The sequence below is a fragment of the Hirundo rustica genome, chromosome 6, assembly GCF_015227805.2.
Source record: "Hirundo rustica isolate bHirRus1 chromosome 6, bHirRus1.pri.v3, whole genome shotgun sequence".
Taxonomy (NCBI): Eukaryota; Metazoa; Chordata; class Aves; order Passeriformes; family Hirundinidae; genus Hirundo; species Hirundo rustica.
The window spans coordinates 20513195-20521689 of NC_053455.1; positions in this window are offsets into that span (position 1 = coordinate 20513195).

The window sequence follows — 8495 nt, forward strand, 5'->3', positions numbered from 1 at the left end:
CTTGGTTGCATGCTCCAACTTCAAACCCAGCTTCATCTGGCTTTGGCAGCAGGGCAAGGGACTTGCTTTGACCACTCATATATTTACATTTTTGTTCAGATGATGTGGATAGAGACGTTATCACTTTGGCTTTGAAAGTACTCTCATTCGCTTCACATTTGATGTGACCATCAGCACCTCCTTGACAGCTGGCCAGTGAAAACATTCATGGGAGCTGAGCCCAGCTGAGCTCAAAGTACAAACTACCTGGGGCTGGCTGCAATGACAGCTGGAACTTCTTGGGGAAAAATCATCCCTTGTGCCTAGAGACCACAACCAATAAAGGCAGCATTGCATCCTCACCCTGTAACTTTAACACTGTGTCTGCATCTGAACAGATGGGTCAGAGCATGGGTCAGTCTTTCCAGCAAAAATGCAGCCGTCTCAAAACTCTATAAACTGGAAGTTCTGTTTTCTCCTCAGTAGGTGTTCTGCTCATACCATAAAATAGTGCAGGTATTGCAGATGTGATGTGATGTGATGCCTCACTAGAGATATTTTCTTTCAACACAGACACAGCCACACTGACCACTAATCTGCCCAGAGTCTCAGTGGGAGAAATGACATGGCTGATGTCAGTGGTCCATATTGCAAATCTAGGAAGATCAGTAGTGGAAGATGATGCTTAAGATGAAAAAACTCACTTTCGTCCAAAGCAGCAAGGCAGGGAGTAGGAAGCAGCTGAGTTCTAATCTTTAAGTGCAGCTTCCCATTTTTTAACATGTTTGCAGCTGTCAAAATCTTGGTATGCCAAAGACTCCCAGGTTATATATCAATTACCATGAAGACTGGAGCAGAGAGGAGCTCTGGAAATGGGTCACAGGTTAGGAATGACAATAAATGCCTAGGGTCCTATAGCTCCACTACAGGATGAACAGGCCTAGCTCATTCCTCCCTTCTCTTAAAGCCAGGGACTCCAGCTGCCCAGCAGTTCTCACACTAGTGCAGCTTTGCAGTTTGATAATTTGCCTCAGAATGAGAACTCCACATTATCTACTCATAAGCCACAAGTTGGTTCCAGCTGAATTTATGTTCACTGTTCCTCACTAGGAAGACTGAATTCAGCCAAAACTGGAGTTGTTTTCTGCAAATTCCACACAACCCTAAGACTCATGAAGGAACAAAAAGGAGGGGGAAAAAAGAAAGGAAAAAAAAAGATTTTGCTTGTCTGTCTGATGCCTCTCATGCAGGGTCCCAGAGGGAACATAGGGTCACCTCTGAACAGGCAAAATGTAGGGCACACCTATGGTTCTTCCATGAAAGCTGTAAGACTCCTTGCCCTTAAATCTATGAAATTCTCAGCAACCCAGAAGCTGATGTGGATTGCAAAAGCACTCACTCTGGGCACAAAGGACCAGAAGTATTAAGTGGGAGGCAGTGAGCATCTGAAGTGGAACAAACTGGCCTTGCACAAAAGCATTTTTAGCAGACATGAACATGAGGCTGAGGGAAAAAACACTGAGTAAAATACATCACAGCACATCTTTGCTTGGTGGCAGCAGCCTGTGTGCTGTCTCCCCTGTGCTAGCTGTGCCAGGGAAGCTGAGGCTACACAAACACACACACACTCCTGTAGGACTCACAGAGTTACCACTCACACAGACCAGCACCATGCCGTAGTTGCACACTGCGTTTCTGTATTCTGGCGTACCCTGGGTGAATTACTCTATCTTAGGTCACCGCATGGGGCCTGAGGTATGTGAGGCTTCCAACGGCACACTATATAGGTCACTCTGCAAATTTTTCTCTATGGATATTTCATCCTCTGATGCTTGTACATATCAGGAAAAACTTTGCTAAAGTTAATTCAGTTCTGCTGTGGACCTTTGCAGATCATAGCTGCTGGCTGGAATATATGGCAGTAATCAGTAAGAACATTTATCGGCATGTTACGTACAGCTCTGCTTTGGATCAGGAAAGGAGGACATTGCGTATGAGGAAACTACTTGGTATTTTAAGTCTGGCTTTTTCTTATCTGACTTTGTTGTTTGGTTTCACGGATCAGGGCCAGCAATATTTTGGCTGTTGCTGAAACATCATCACAGCTGAGCAGCTGTGATTCATAACAGTTACAGCCTGAGTGAATAATATTACTACTTTAAAGGCACTTCAGCAAGGTACTATTACAGAATGTGTAACTCAGAAGCACTCTTTTATCTCACGCCCTTTCAGAAAACCTCTAACCTTCAGAATTTTAGGGACTTTTTTTAGCTATTTAAGCATCGGTACTCTGTAATCAAATTATGAATCATACAGTTTTTGGAGACTTCAGCATTATGTCAAACATGCACACATGTGAAAAATGAAGGGGTGGTCTATGCTCTAAGACCAGTAATCTTCCTGCTACAAGCATGAGAGTTTGATTACAGCAAGTGGGGTGTGCATGCTAGTAATGACCAATTCTTATTCAATAAAAGGAAGCCTGGAGACTTTTCTACATGACAAAGCATTTGGCAACAATGTTGTTTTGAAGCATTTCCTCCTCTGGTCACTTATTTCTACTCCTGTCAGCTCTTTCAGTTGCATTAACACATCTTTTGTAGGGCTGCCCTATGAACCAGATCAGGAAACTGATCCAGGTTAAAAATTAGCCAGCACAGGAGGGGAAAAAAAAGAAAGAAAGAAAAAAAAGGCACAGCAAGGAATTGGCAAAAGCAGAGTTTGGTGGCACCGAGACAGAACGAGCACACAGTGGTATCGGAAAGAAGTACAAATGCCTGAAATCCTCATTATCACTGAATACTTGGAGGTCGTGAGAAAAACTGAGTCAGTGTCTCAATTAAGCTTTGCCTTTGCAAATTAAGTGTAGTTTTGTCAACTAGAAACATGAAAAACCCCCACAATCTCTGGTCCACAAAATCCACTATGGCAAAACCTCTGCTAAAGTGTAAAATAAATGTAGCATATGGCAAGAGCCTGGAAAAGACCTACTTGTGTCCCCCAGCTGTAGCTGATCATTTACTGGAAACGGCTGTTATAAAGAACACAGTGCACAGGTATGAAATGATTCCTTGAGGAAAGTCAATTTCCTAAGCAGAGGAGGCACAAGTGGTCCTAGAAAGCAAATAGTTTTGCAAAATCTGACATGGAGCTTGTGTATAAGTCAGATAGGGAATTATTATTCTGCTAGAAGAAAAATCCTGGCATTGACAGAAGAGGGTTGAGCAGTTGTTAGTGGCAGCTTTGGAAGAAAATCTCTGATGGGTCCCCTGGCTTCTGTGGTGCTGTTCTTCAGTCTTTGAAGAGGTGAGAGATCTGTTGAAAACAGATGGAGTCAGGAGCTACAGTAATGAACAGAGGCTGGTCACCAGCTCATGTAGACTTCTGTGAAGTCGCAACTTGGGAATTTTGCTTGGGGCAGGGAAGATTGCTTGCTGATGTTCGTAGTTATGTGGTTCTGACTGGATAACTAAGCACATAATTTTATTGTCCAGTTTAGACATGCCCTAATGACAAAGGGGTATATACAAGCTGTTATCAAAAAACTATATGTATTCTGACAGTAACCAGTCTATATTAAAGGAAAAATTAGTTGGATTTCCTACTTTGCTTCAGTAAGTACTTGGGAAGAGCAGAGCAGGCCTGAGACTCTGCTAATCTAATAATGAAATAAAAGCTTAATGTGTAACGGTAATGAGAAACTCCTTTACCTCACACCCTTTCAGGGAAGCAGCAGCCTTCAGAATTTTAGGGACTTTTTTCAGCTTTCTTGAAGGCCTTCCCTGCTGTAGCACCTCGAAGATGAGACTTCACTGAAACACTGTCTGCCCTCTGCAAGATCATGAGATGCAAAATACATTGCTGTAGGATGAGAAGGTTTAGGTCTCTGTGGGCTGTGAGGAGGGCTGTCGAATTGTACATATACTAGACCCTTAAAACTGATGTTAGTGTGCTTTGGTAAAGCATATTGCTGTGCTTCAAATCCTAAATATGAGAGTAATCCAACTAGAAGAATAGAGGTGCCTTGCAATAAGGGTGATATGAGCTATTTCATTCCATTTCTGCCTTGCTAAAAATCCCTTTTTGGAAAGCCTGTCACTGAAGGAAAGAGGGAGATGTTCATTGGTTTTGGCTTCCAGCTACTAGATCATGGTGGGCAGGCTGTTAGGAGAAGGTCAATTAATATATATATCTTATACCATTTAATTAGGGGATTTTTATTCAATACCTGAACACTGACTGAAAGTCATATCCCATTAAGTTTTGTTACGTGTCAGCCTCCATTCTGTCTCTTGAGAGCTTGTTGCATCCAGAAAAGCTTCATTATGATGTGTCTGCTTTTAACTTCGGTGTGTACCCAACATTTCGGATTGTGGCTTGGACCTCTTATTTGTTTTTAGCTCTATACACTTTTTAAGTGCTTTTTTAGCACTTAAAAAACCCAAAGAAACAAAAAGCACAAAAACCCCACCCCTCACAAACAAACAAAATTCTCAAATTTCATTTAAGGTTATATTCTCTCTTTGGTACTGTGACTGGAAGCAGTGAGAGAGACATAGAGGAGAAAATAAGCTCTAATCTCACAATGTGTCAACATAACTTCAAGAAGCATTTTCCCTTAAGGACACTTTTTAGACTGCCTTAGTTCTGTGTATGTTCCTGTTTTATCCTGTAGCACATGCTATTGCAATTTGAAGTTTAAATGTGTATCTCATTCTTCTGGAAACACGCCATTTCAGAAATTGGGTGAGAATGTTTACTTTTTGACTGATAATACTAGTGTGTTGCCAAAGCCTTCTAAGTGGTGTTCAATGGCTTAGCTTGTTTTTAAGGTAAGAGTGTAATAAATATATTGAGCGAAAATTGTATGTTGTTTTCATGCCCGAAGCAGGAGACTTCACCAGTACAAGAGCAGATTGGACAAGATGCAGACAAGACAATGATGATGACTCTGGAAGGTGTGCTGGCAGGGAGCATCATTCTGTCATCCTGTAATATAGTTAAGACCAATTTTTGTTTACCTTGCTCGACCACCCTCTCAGAGGGAACAGGAACTAGTAGATATAATCATAAGTCATCAACAAAACAAGTTTTGTTTTGTTTCAAGAACTAGGAAATTAAAAAACACTGTTGTCAGCAACACCTCATACTAAGTACTCTATTCTTCACTATATGATCAGAAATTACTTCAGAAAAAAATGAGTGCATGCTCATACTGCTCTGGTAGTGATTTCTCCAGGTGTAGGAGATCAGGTATACTCATGGTCTGTTCTCTCTTGGGGGCAGAAGAGTAGTTTCAGATTTTCTTTTCCAGATGAACCAAAAAAAACCCCTAAATTAAAACAAACAAACAAACTAAACAACAGAGAAAAGTAGAAATTAAGATTGCAACTTACATTGAATGTGTTTTAACTTAGCATCAAGATTTTGTGGTTCTTTTTTCCAGATCAGTTGCTAGCTGGTGATTTTCTGTGGCAATCACAGATACTTTTCATCTTTTACTTTCTATATTCAAATGCATCCCATCCCTCCCCCATTAGCAAATATTTATACATCAGTTATCCCTTTGCAAATGTCTTCTTGAAAGATATGCTGTGTAGAACAACCCAACAGTACTTGCCAAGAACTTTAAAATGGAAGGGTGGTCAACCCAAAAATCTTACTGAAGAAAATATATTTCTTCCTTTCCCACCCCCTGTAGCTTCCTACTTGCAAGTTCAAAAATCGCTGTTCTAAAAGAAGTAGTTCTATGATGAACTACAGAGAAGATGAACTAGATATCCCCATATCCTAGACTCTTTGTATTAATTTAGCTCCTGTTGCAGTGGTAAGTAATTTGCCCTGCTGAGGAGAAGCAAGGGATGCTTCTGAACAGGCCAGGAATCATTCAGGGTACTCAATGTTGACCACGTATCTCTGAGTGCAAAATGTTTGTTGTAAAAGATGGTTTGTCTTTGTCTCAAACATTTGGTCAAGAAAGAAATATGATTGTGTCTAGGATTGAGTGGGAATTTTCTTTATTATTTTCTTCTCTAACACACCAATGATCAGCTTTTGATCTTGTGTACGATTCGTTTTTTCCCTACACTATCCCATATTTGGCATGATTTTTACATTGAAGGAGAAAGTTTACCCAAATGCCATCAAAGACAGCATCTTTGCTCTTGATGTAATGTCCATCTTCACTAAGGGGCTCAAGTCTAGACAACACAATAGCTAAAACAGAAGTGCCCACCCAACAGTACACCTGACATTATTGCTAAACCTGGTGAAACCACCCTGATTGTCAGTGGTAGAAACCTCAGGGAAAAAGATGACAGACAGGGTATCACACAAACTCAGGAAGATTCATGTTTACCCAGCAAACAAAGGAAAATGCTGGCAGATAAATATAGATAACTATAAAAGTAATGCTGTTATGTAGCTTATGCCTTCCAATGCTCCCCAGACTATCAGCATTGCTCCTGCACTATACACAAGCATGTATGTTATTCCAGTCTAACAAAATGCTAAATGAAGTAGAATCCCCTAACATCCATACAGCAGGCAGCCAGGGTGAACAGACTTCAGGAAGTGGCCAACTTGCTTGACTCCCCACGCAGCAGCTGAATTGCCATGAATTAAATGGATCATTAGTCTGACTCAATGGGGCATTTCTCATGAGGGCTTGATTTTGTTCACAGCAATATTCTTCAGAGGCACTCAGGGGTTCGCAGTGCTGTGCTACAACTAGATATTAGTGCAGAGAAACTGTGAGAGGGCTGTGCACACAGGTCTTGCCTTCTGGGAAGGCAGTCTGATGAAATATGGAAAGGAGCATGACACCAGATTGAGATAGTACTGCTAACATGCCCACACGTTAGTTTTTTTAAGTATGTAGTAAGCCATTCTGAAAAATTGGGAGGAAACTGTAGCCATGCAATGCCTTGTTTTGAAAAGAAAAGCGGTATGAATGGCAACTTGATTCCTTCCGGGTAACATCCCAGTCATTTCATTTCAGCAGTTTTGTTTCACAGTAAAGTACAAACATTTTGCAAGAGACTACTACCTTCCTATCAGAAGCATCAGAAGTCAATTAACACCAGCATCTCCATCAATCCCAGTAATTCATTAATCAGACAATGAATGAGGGCTTCTGAGTGGGTATATCCTCTTCAGTCCTGTTGGTTGTGCTATGCAGGTGGAAAACTCCAGCAAAAAGGTGAGGTTGGACAGGTGAGAATGGTAGAACTTTGTAAACTATGCCATTGTTTTTTTGGCCGGGGCTTTTTGCCAATGTGCAGTGTGCAATGTGCACAGTGAATACTGAATTAGCAGATCCACTCTGAAGCAACCAGTCATGTCCCTAAACAAAGTCTGCACTCTAGCAGGGAAGGAATTATTGCAGAAATTAAAGATTTTGAGGAACCAGAGGAGAAGGCTTCCTGTACCTGCTACACCCACTAACAACTCCTCTCTATCAAAAGATACCAGACAGGAGTTTCTGAACCTGTTACTAGGGTTAGTTAACAGAGAGGACTTCAGTGTGAAGGTTACATAACAAATGTAATTTACACTACCACAACTGTTGAAGAGATGTAATCTACTATGCCTTGTGTATGCCAAGTCAGAATTCAATGTTATTTTTCATTTATGCTTTACTGGACTTCATACAGGTGAGTTATTGGTGGAGATCTAAGGGATGAGTGGAGTTCAGAAGTTGTGCTAAGGACTGAGCAAAGGCAGGAGTGGTTAACACTGATGGAACAATACTCAGAGTTCAGAAGATTTTCCCATATTACATGCTTCTCATAGGTTACCATTGAGAAAGAGGATAAAGAGAGGGACTGGAAGAAAAGACAGTAAGGAGGGAAAAATGGAAGTTAGGCCAGCTGGCAGAGCTCTGACAACCTTCTGCACAGATGGGAGATCCTGTTGCCATTGGCTTGGTGAAGAACTGTTAAAAGCAGCAATGTTGCCGATCAGTAAGCACCTGTGTACCGTGATGAGCCACCCTGAGGAAGGACACCTGTAAATAATCAGGTTGTGCTGCCTCCCTCTTCCTGGCCAGCTCTAGCCTCAGCTACCAGCCCAGGTGGTGGCACACCACCTACAACAGGGGCACCGAGGCCTGGGCAGCCTTTAATCAACTGCTTGTGAGGGAAGGCACCAGCACCGACAATGCCGAGCAGGGCTCAGAACCCCTTTCCTATGGGCCCAGAAGAGCCATTTCTGCCTTGTAGTAATTACTTGTGGTTTTTAATTGCCTTGGAACAACCTCCCGGAGACTGAGGTGAGGCATATTGATTTCTGCAGAGCCCGTCACCAGTTGTGACCAGGAACACGGACAGCAGGGCCTGAGCCACCTCCTCTGTGAGGGCTGCCAGCCCTTCTCCCAGCACTCTGCCCTGGTATGGCCACCACAGCCCAAGCCCTGGTCAAGAGCAGCTGAACATGAGCCACCATGTGTCCAGGTGGCCGAGAAGGCTGATGGCATCTTGGCCTGTATCAGCAAAAGTGCGGCCAGCAGGACCAGG